Source organism: Gekko japonicus, unplaced genomic scaffold (assembly GCF_001447785.1).
Source record: "Gekko japonicus isolate JY-2015 unplaced genomic scaffold, Gekko_japonicus_V1.1 scaffold901, whole genome shotgun sequence".
Taxonomy (NCBI): Eukaryota; Metazoa; Chordata; class Lepidosauria; order Squamata; family Gekkonidae; genus Gekko; species Gekko japonicus.
The window spans coordinates 29,787-38,555 of record NW_015173701.1 but is presented as its reverse complement, the minus strand read 5'-3'; the positions used below and the strand labels follow the sequence as shown (position 1 = coordinate 38,555).

The following is an 8,769-nucleotide window of genomic DNA, read 5'->3' as shown; positions in this document are numbered from 1 at the left end:
GCACTCCCGCTGGCCTTGCAGGCCCACCGCCGGGCCCCTCATGGGGCTCAGCAGTGGAGCTGCAAGGCCGGCACCGGTGGCCGGCACCGTTGGGGGCGGGGTGTGTGGCCTTATGACACATTTCCGGTGATGCCAGGAGGTGTGGCCTTATGACACACTTCCGGTGATGGCAGGGGGTGTGGCATATGCTAATGAGTTATGCTAATGAGTTCCCCTAGCTCTTTTTCTACGAAATGACCCCTGCTCATAAGAACATAAGATAAGCCAATGTTGGATCAGGCCAATGGCCCATCCAGTCCAACACTCTGTCAAACAGTGGCCAGAAATACCAGGTGCCATCAGGAGGTCCATCAGTGGGGCCAGGATACTAGACGCCCTGCCACTGTTGCCCCTCCCCTAAGCCCCAAGAATACAGAGCATCCCTTGCCCCAGACCAAGAGTTCCTATCTATACCTTGTGGCTAATAGCCACTGATGGACCTCTGCTCCCTATACTTATCCAATTCCCTCTTGAAGCCGTCCATGCTTGTAGCTTCCACCACCTCCTCTGGCAGTAAATTCCATGTGTTAATCATTCTTTGGGTGAAGAAGTACTTCCTTTTATCCATTCTAACTTGACTGCTCAGCAATTTCATTGAGTGCCCACGAGAGAAAGGGAGAAAAGTACTTCTTTCTCTACCTGCTCTATCCCATGCATAATCTTGTAAACCTCTATCATGTCACCCCTCAGCCGTTGCTTCTCCAGGCTAAAGAGCCCCAAATGCTTTAACCTTTCTTCATAGGGAAAGTGTTCCGTTCCTTTTATCATTCTAGTTGCCCTTTTCTGCACTTTTTCCAATACTATAATATCCATTCTGAGGTGTGGTGACCAGAATTGTACACAGTATTCCAAAGGTGGTCGCACCATCGATTTATACAGGGGCATTATAATACTGGCTGATTTGTTTTCAAATCCCTTCCTAAAAATCCCCAGCATAGCTTTAGCCTTTGTTATTGTAGTCACACACTGTCTCGACATTTTCAGTGAGTTATCTACTACGACTCCAAGATCTCTCCCTTGGTCAGTCTCTGCCAGTTTGGACCCCATCGACATGTATTTATAGTTAGGATTTTTGGCCCCAATGTGTATCACTTTGCACTCAGCCACACTGAACCCCATTTGCCACAGTGACGACCACTCACCCATCCTCGACAGATCCCTTTGGAGTGCCTCACAATCCTCACTGGTTCTCACCACCCTGAACAATTTCATATCATTCGCAAATTTAGCCACTTCACGGCTTACTCCCAACTCCAAATCATTAATGAACAAGTTAAAAAGCATCGGACCCAGTACTGAGCCCTGCAGTACCCCACTGCTTACCACCCTCCCCTGTGAAAATTGCCCATTTATACTCACTTTTTGATCCAGAAGGGGATCTTACCTAAGGGGTATGGCTGTGTAACCTGAACTCATTTTTCTTGTATCCTTGGCCACAATAAAGCCATTCAGACCTTCTTTCCTTTAGTCCAATTCCCCGTGTTCAAGCAGCTCACCCACCTTACATGCCAAGATGCTGGGCATGGCAGAGCCAGCAACCTCAGTCTAAGGGTGGGTTAGAGGGGCAAACGGCTGTTAGCATTAGGTCCCTAAGGTCAATGGGACCATCAAGGAGGAAGAAGAAGAAAGCCTTTGTCTAAATCATCAGACCCACCAAAGGCAGGGCTCGGGCCTACCTGGCCCACCTGAACCAACAACAAGTGCTTCTAGGGATTCAGAGATGGCTTCCTGCCTCCCTCTCAAACCTACAGCAGAAAAGTCACTAAAGCAGCCTGCCATTTTCACCCTATCCCCGTAAAGAGGTCAGATGGGGCCCACATGTTCCCACTTGGCTGCCCCTGAAGGAACCATGTACGCACAAAAGAACGGAAGGCTGTTGGACAGCACTTGTGGCTTTCGAGACTGTCAGCTCCAGGATTCCAGGGGCAATAAATATGTTACTAAATGGGCACGACTGCTCCTCTCAGAAGTTCTGGGGAAGCTATTTAGATGTTAGCATCAGCCTTCTTTAAAATACACAGACTTTGAAAGTTAAAAGAAAAAAAAATGATTATGGAACATTTTATTTTAACATGATGAATAAAATATTTTAAGACAAGGTGTTTAAATATTTTCCAAATCATTTCTAAAAAATATGTATGGTATCAGATTGATCTAATTTCTGTGCACTGAGGACAAGCAAGTCCTAGGTTACAAACTGAACTCTCCAATGCAAGAACAAGATGCATTTCTTCCTTTAGGAGGTGCTATTGTCACAAGAAAAGAAAAAGGTTTCAGTTTTGTTTTTGCATGTGGGTGGGTATTCTGTAATAATTGTTTGGATACACTATATTTTTAATATGCTAGTTGTGATCATTTCATGCCAAGTAAAAATGTCCATAGTCATATTTTATGTTCCTAAAGTAACAGAATGACTTTCAAACTAGAAAAGACAAAAGAAATGCTAATGTAGCATTTTTTTCAATTTTTCCGGAAATTTCCATTTTTTCCCAAAAACCCCGGGGGGAAAACGGGTTTTTTTCCGAGCTTCAAAATTTCCAGAACATTTAAAACATCTCTACCCCCACCTTTTTTCAGAGTTACGATTCATATCCACCCAGGGCCTGTTCCCAGTTGTTTTGCTACCTCATGCAAGGTACTCATCATCCCTTGGGCAAATGATGTCACAGGCCCAGGAGATGATGCCAATCATATCCTGTGTCACTGATGGCAGGGAGCCTGCCAAGACCCTGTGGTACATTAGCACCTTCCTCACTGCACTGCCCCCAAAAGTTCACTTCGGTAGCTCGGGTAGAGAACCCTCTCTTGCACATCCAATCTTACCCAAGTAAGTAGACCTACAATTCTCCAGTGCAGTTGCAACTCAACTGTTACACATTTCCCAGAGACCTGTCCTTGAGGCTAATCTCTGCTATCAAAACTAGCCCTTGACAATACAGTTAAGCACTGCCCAATTACACAGGGATGGGCTACTGTGCTTACAGCAGCTGGATTACAAGTACTGCTAGGTACGTGCAGAGGACCAAATCTGTTTCGGTACTGGACTTGTTTGCATCTTTGACTTTTGCATGCAAATACCTGTATTTCTCACGCAAGGCATAATCTTCCCGCCATGTGTTCTTTGCCAAATTAGCACTTTAAAAAATCCAAGAGTCTCCTTGTTGGATAAACTTTCTGTGAGCTAGAGCCCTCTTTGGTGAGATCTACAATTCACAGTGCAATCCTATGCAGGGTTACAGCAGTCCAAGCACACCGAACTCAGTGGAGGAACTCAGCGTAAGTAAGTCTACATTGAGAGTCACTTCCAGTGGGGTAGGCAAATTCAGAAAAAGAGAAAAATAGGGTGGGAACAAAATGTGACCAAAAGGTCCAGCAATTCAAATGGGAGGAGGAAAGTGACCACTTCGTTTATTTATGTTCACCTTTCCCACCTTTCTGTCTCAGGATGGCAAACCGAACCGAAGTGATGGAGACACACAGGCCTTCTTCTGAGAGGAGATTCCTGAGCCTGTGGACAAATTTCTGGAAAGCCCCCCCCCCACACACACACACACACACACTCCATGCCATAGAGGCATCTGCCCTATTTTGGAAAACCCTCTTTCAAGGCAATGAGTAGGGTTGTAGTCTTATTAAAGGGAGGTTTATAAAGTGGCTGTTCCACTCATCCAACCAAAGTCCTCTGAAGGTGCCACATGTGTGACCACAACAGTGGACTGCAGGTTGACAAAGGCTTATGCCATCTGCCAGTCTTTCAGGTGCCACCCCAAGACTCTATTTGTTTTTGCTGCCACAGAATCACAAGACTGCCCCAGATCTGAAAACCCCCTCCCAACCTACCCACCATCCATTCTCACAATCCCAGAACAAAAACACCTTCCATAGCCAAGCGGAACAAAAGTTCTTCTCCCTTTCGAGTTCACCGAGGTCCCTTTCTTAAAACATTTTGCAAAGATTGCACGGATCTCGCTGCAAACTGCAAACATTTCACCTTTGTGGTAAACACTGGTTTTCCCCATCCTACCTGCAGTGCCATGTCATAATCCAAACAGTCCTCAAAATAAGACACAAGAGGCACAAAGGCTTGGGACAAGGGCCAAAAAGGAACTGGCTGCAAGGGGGCTTTTCTAATGTGGCTACACAAGAAATACAACTAAGGCTTCAGTTCTAAAACACCCTTGGAAGTACATTCCATTGACATCAGCATTTCTTTCCAAACAGAGACATTTAAAATCGTAATGCATATCTATTCTACAAACCACAGAAGCCATGTGGGCAACGTACAGGCTACCTGATGTCCCACTGGTGTCTACGCATTCCAGTGTACAATATTTAACACCCCAGATCTTAGCACTTTAATAAAGCTACTGCTTTATGAGTTGGCCCTCACAACTGCACACTGAATGTTTCCCATTCCATTTAAAACAAGGGGAGAGTGGTTTAAGTCCAGTTATACCCACCACCGTTTGTATATGACATAATTTAGCTTGTTTAAAATTTAAAGTTAAAGTTCTATGAAGACCTACAACACCTCATAGAACTAACACCAAAGAATGATGTCCTCATCATCATAGGGGACTGGAATGCTAAAGTAGGAAGTCAAAAGGTAACCGGAATAACAGACAAGTTTGGCCTTCGAAAGCAAAATGAAGCAGGGCAAAGGTTAACAGAGTTTTGTCAAGAGAACACACTGGTCACAGTGAACACCCTTATCCAACAACCTAAGAGGCGACTCTACACATGGACATCACCAGATGGGCAACACCGAAATCAGATTGATTATATAATTTGCAGTCAAAGATGGACTATCCAGTCAGTAAAAACAAGACCTGGAGCTGACTGTGGTTCAGATCATGAGCTACTCATTGCAAAATTCAGACTTAAACTGAAGAAAATTGGGAAAACCACGAGGCCATTCAGGTTTGACCTAGATCGCATCCCTGATGAATATACAGTAGAGGTGAAGAATAGATTCAAGGGTCTAGATTTGATAGACAGAGTGCCTGAAGAACTATGGACAGAGGTTCGTGACATTGTACAGGAGGCAGCAATCACCACCATCCCAAAGAAAAAGAAATGCAAGAAAGCAAAGTGGCTTTCTGATGAGGCTTTACAAATAGCAGAGGAAAGAAGGAAAGTGAAAGGCAAAGGCGAAAAGGAAAGATTTACCCAACTGAATGCAGATTGCCAGAGAACAGCAGCAGCCATGAAATTAAAAGATTTCCTTGGGAGGAAAGTGATGGCGAACCTAAACAGCATGATAAAAAGTAGAGACATCACCCTGCCAACAAAAGTCCGCATGGTCAAAGCAATGGTATTCCCAGTAGTCATGTATGGCTGTGAGAGTTGGACTATAAGGAAGGCCGAGCGCCGAAGAATAGATTCTTTTGAACTATGGTGCTGGAGGAGACTCTTGAGAGTCCCTTGGACTGCAAGAAGAACAAATCAGTCAATCCTCAAAGAAATCAACCCTGACTGTTCCCTGGAAGGCCAGATAATGAAACTGAAGCTCAAATACTTTGGCCACCAAATGAGAAGGGAGCACTCACTGGAGAAGACCCTGATGCTCGGAAAGATTGAAGGCCAAAGAAGACAGGGACGGCAAAGGATGAGATGGTTAGACAGTGTCATAGATGCAACGAACATGACATTGAGCAAACTTCAGAGGACAGCGGAAGACAGGAAGGCCTGGAGGGATCTGGTCCATGGGGTAGCGAAAAGTGCTATATACAAGCTTAAGTACTGTTCTTTTCTAAGAGACAACACCAACTTTTCTCCTTTCAAGCACATCAGTTTCACCATAAGGACACTTGGCAGACAAGCTGCTCAAACCCACCCACCCCCATAAACACCATCCAGATTATTCTTTTAAATTATGTTGATTTCATGCAGCTAAAGTATGCAGAGAAACTTCAATTTGACAGCACCAATATCTTTCCAACATTTTCCTCAGTACTCACCAGATGAAATAAACAAGCACTGGAGTAACATGCAAGACCTAAGACTGTGAGACAGGGAAACCATCCATAATCCTAAACTTGAAACAGAAGATCATGTACTTGCTACTTGCTAACAAAGCATGGAAGAATCCCCCCCCCCAAAGGATTGTAGAAAAGAAAAAGCCACCCAAGCTGGAGCAAAGGAGGTAAAGACCAGTGTAACAAGGAGTGCAGCTAGAAAAACTGATGTTAAACATGCCTCTTTTCCTCCTCTTTCTATTTACCCAAGCGAGTCCACTTTCCCATTCTAGAATGAGGAAAGGGGGGGAGGGACACACCAAAGAGCACAGCAGAAGTCCGCAGATCAGTCCCCATACCTGATTTTGAGCAGCAGCGGAGGGCATCCAGTTTCCTCTCCAGTGTATGGAAGAAGGGGGGGAGTTCAAACCTTCAGAACTTCAGCAAAAACACATGCAATTTTCAGCAGTGAGTTTTAAAGGAGGGCGTTCTCCCTTCGTCTTGCAAAGTCTCAGGACAATCCATCAAGAGGCTGCAGCTGCTGCTTCAGCGGCTAAGCAGTTAAACCCATCGGGGGGGGGTGCAGGACAGCGGGCGATCGAGGGAAGAGCTGGCAGCAGAAAGCCGAGACTGTAGGACTTTGTCTGCAGAGTTCGAATCCTAGCAATCGCCAGTAAAAACAGGCAAGTGGAGCGGCGGCGGCGGCTTACGCCCTCCGAGAGGAGAGGAACACCCTCCAGTGTCTGTGCGCCCGAGGGATGTGGGGGTGGACTTCAAAGAGGGTCAGCTACGTGGGCTTTTCTGCCAATGAAAAGCTCGGGATTCCTGGCAAAGGAGCCACACGCGCTAGGAGACCACGGGACACACAAGCAGCCCCCAGAAGGGCAAGGCTTTCTACCGCTGATTCGGAAAAGAGGAGGAGGAGAGCCCTTCTTCCTCAAGAATCCAGCCGCTGGGGGAGCTTCCACGGCACCTCTGAGAAGTTTTTACCATCACAGCAGGAGTGATGGGAGGTCTCTGGCAGCCGCCCTCTGATTTTCACGTTTATTCCCTCTTCAGGAGGTCCCCCAGCATCCACCACACTGGAAGGGAAGAGGAAGGAGAGGAAAGAGCCAGCTGTTTCCAGTTCTCATCCTCCAGCACTTTTAAAGATTTTAATCTCCTCCCTCCCCAAGTCAATAAAGAGGTCTTTATTAGACAAGCATTGCCATATATTGATATGTCATTAGCATGGATACTGACCTGGATTGGCCCAGGCTAGGTCTGTCTCAGAAGCTGAGCAGGGTCAGCCCTGTTTAATATTTGGATGGGAGGTCCAGCACCAAGGAGGTCCAGGGTCAGTATGGAGAGGCAGGCAATGGGAAGAACCCCTGTCCGTCTCTCGCCTTGGAAACCCCACTGGGTCGCGACAGGTCAGCCACGACTTGATGGCACTTTATGTACAGGCAGCATTGGTGAGTGTAGTACAGTGATTAATGTTGGACTACGATTTGAGAGGCCTGCCTTCAAATCCCCACTTAGGTATGAAGATCACTGGGTTACCTTGGTCCAATCAGCAGAGCAGATCTAGCAGAAAAATTCCACTCGCTGAGAGGGGAGGGAAATTCATTAATTGCTGGCAGCGAGCTAAGAGAGTCGAGGATAGGAAACAAAAGTCAAGCACCTGGTCTTATAACATAAGGAGCAACAAGGTAAGAGTCAGAGCCAGAGTCACAGAGGAATGATCTCCAACCACTGAGCGGCCTCTCACGGCCTTCCTACTGCTCTTCTCATGGGTGCACAAACAGGGGCAGGAGGCGTGGCTGATTCTCTACACATGCACATTAGAAACAAATCCAGAAAGGCAACAAAAATGGGTGGCTCTATAAGGATTTTTTTTAAAATGTGCTGTTTACGACCATTGTTTATGAAGTGCAAGGAAATACTGGTCTCTTCCTTTCCCCTAGTTGCACTAACACAAAAAGCAGCCAAGTGCAGGCATCTTGCTCTCGCCTCCCTCCATCCTTTGCTGCTTTGGCCACTTCCTTTGCTGTTGCATTCTCAGATTTTAGATTCTAAGACCCCCGACTCTGAAGCCACACCAACATGAATGCTGCTGTAGAAATAACATTTACTTTTCTTTTAGGATTCATTGGCCTTCTATTGGGCGTGGCAAGAAGATAAAAGAATGGAATGACTTTAAAATATATCTGGAAAAGAACTGGGATGTAAAACAAAACTTAATATGTTTAGATCAATATTAAGTCAAATGATGTTATCTTGAGGTTGGATGATAACAAATGATGTGTTAATGATATAATGAAATTTGTAAGAAGGGGGAGAAGCATTGCGGGAAGCCACTGGAGGGAGGGGAGGAAGGGAATGAGGTAAACAATGGACTGAATGATTTAATCTTATATGTTATGTTCCTAAGAAAATAAAAATTTGTTTACCAAGAAGATAATTGCTGTTCTGGAACACGCAACAGTGCTGCGAGCTCCTTTGGACTGTCCATCTGATTGAGATGAATTGTTAGCAGTTCCAGCAGCAAGACAGTGTTCTAAACCTGGGATGGGAGGGGGGCCCGAATGCTGACTCAGCTGCTTCACAAATCAAAAGAAAGAGGTGGGCGTAGGAGTGACTTGTGCATTTTACGTTACTTGGAAGCATAGGGCAGCCAAAGCACAAGTTCTCGGTATGCGTGCCCACCTTTTCACCCTTGCATGCACAAAGCACCCACAGATGGGCCACTCCTTCATCCTCATCCTGCTTTCTCTACCAAGTTTTTGGTCAA

At 45.7% G+C, this 8,769-nt stretch overlaps 1 protein-coding gene across 1 annotated transcript in view; it reads right to left on the bottom strand.

The window, feature by feature from the left end:
• Positions 1-6,562, bottom strand: part of PALD1 (phosphatase domain containing, paladin 1) — a 184,313-nt gene extending 177,751 nt beyond the window's left edge. The window contains exon 1 of the mRNA XM_015423243.1: positions 6,356-6,562. The gene's annotated coding sequence lies outside the window, so the exon portion shown is untranslated. The remainder of the gene's footprint in view (positions 1-6,355) is intronic.
• Positions 6,563-8,769: the final 2,207 nt, after the last annotated feature.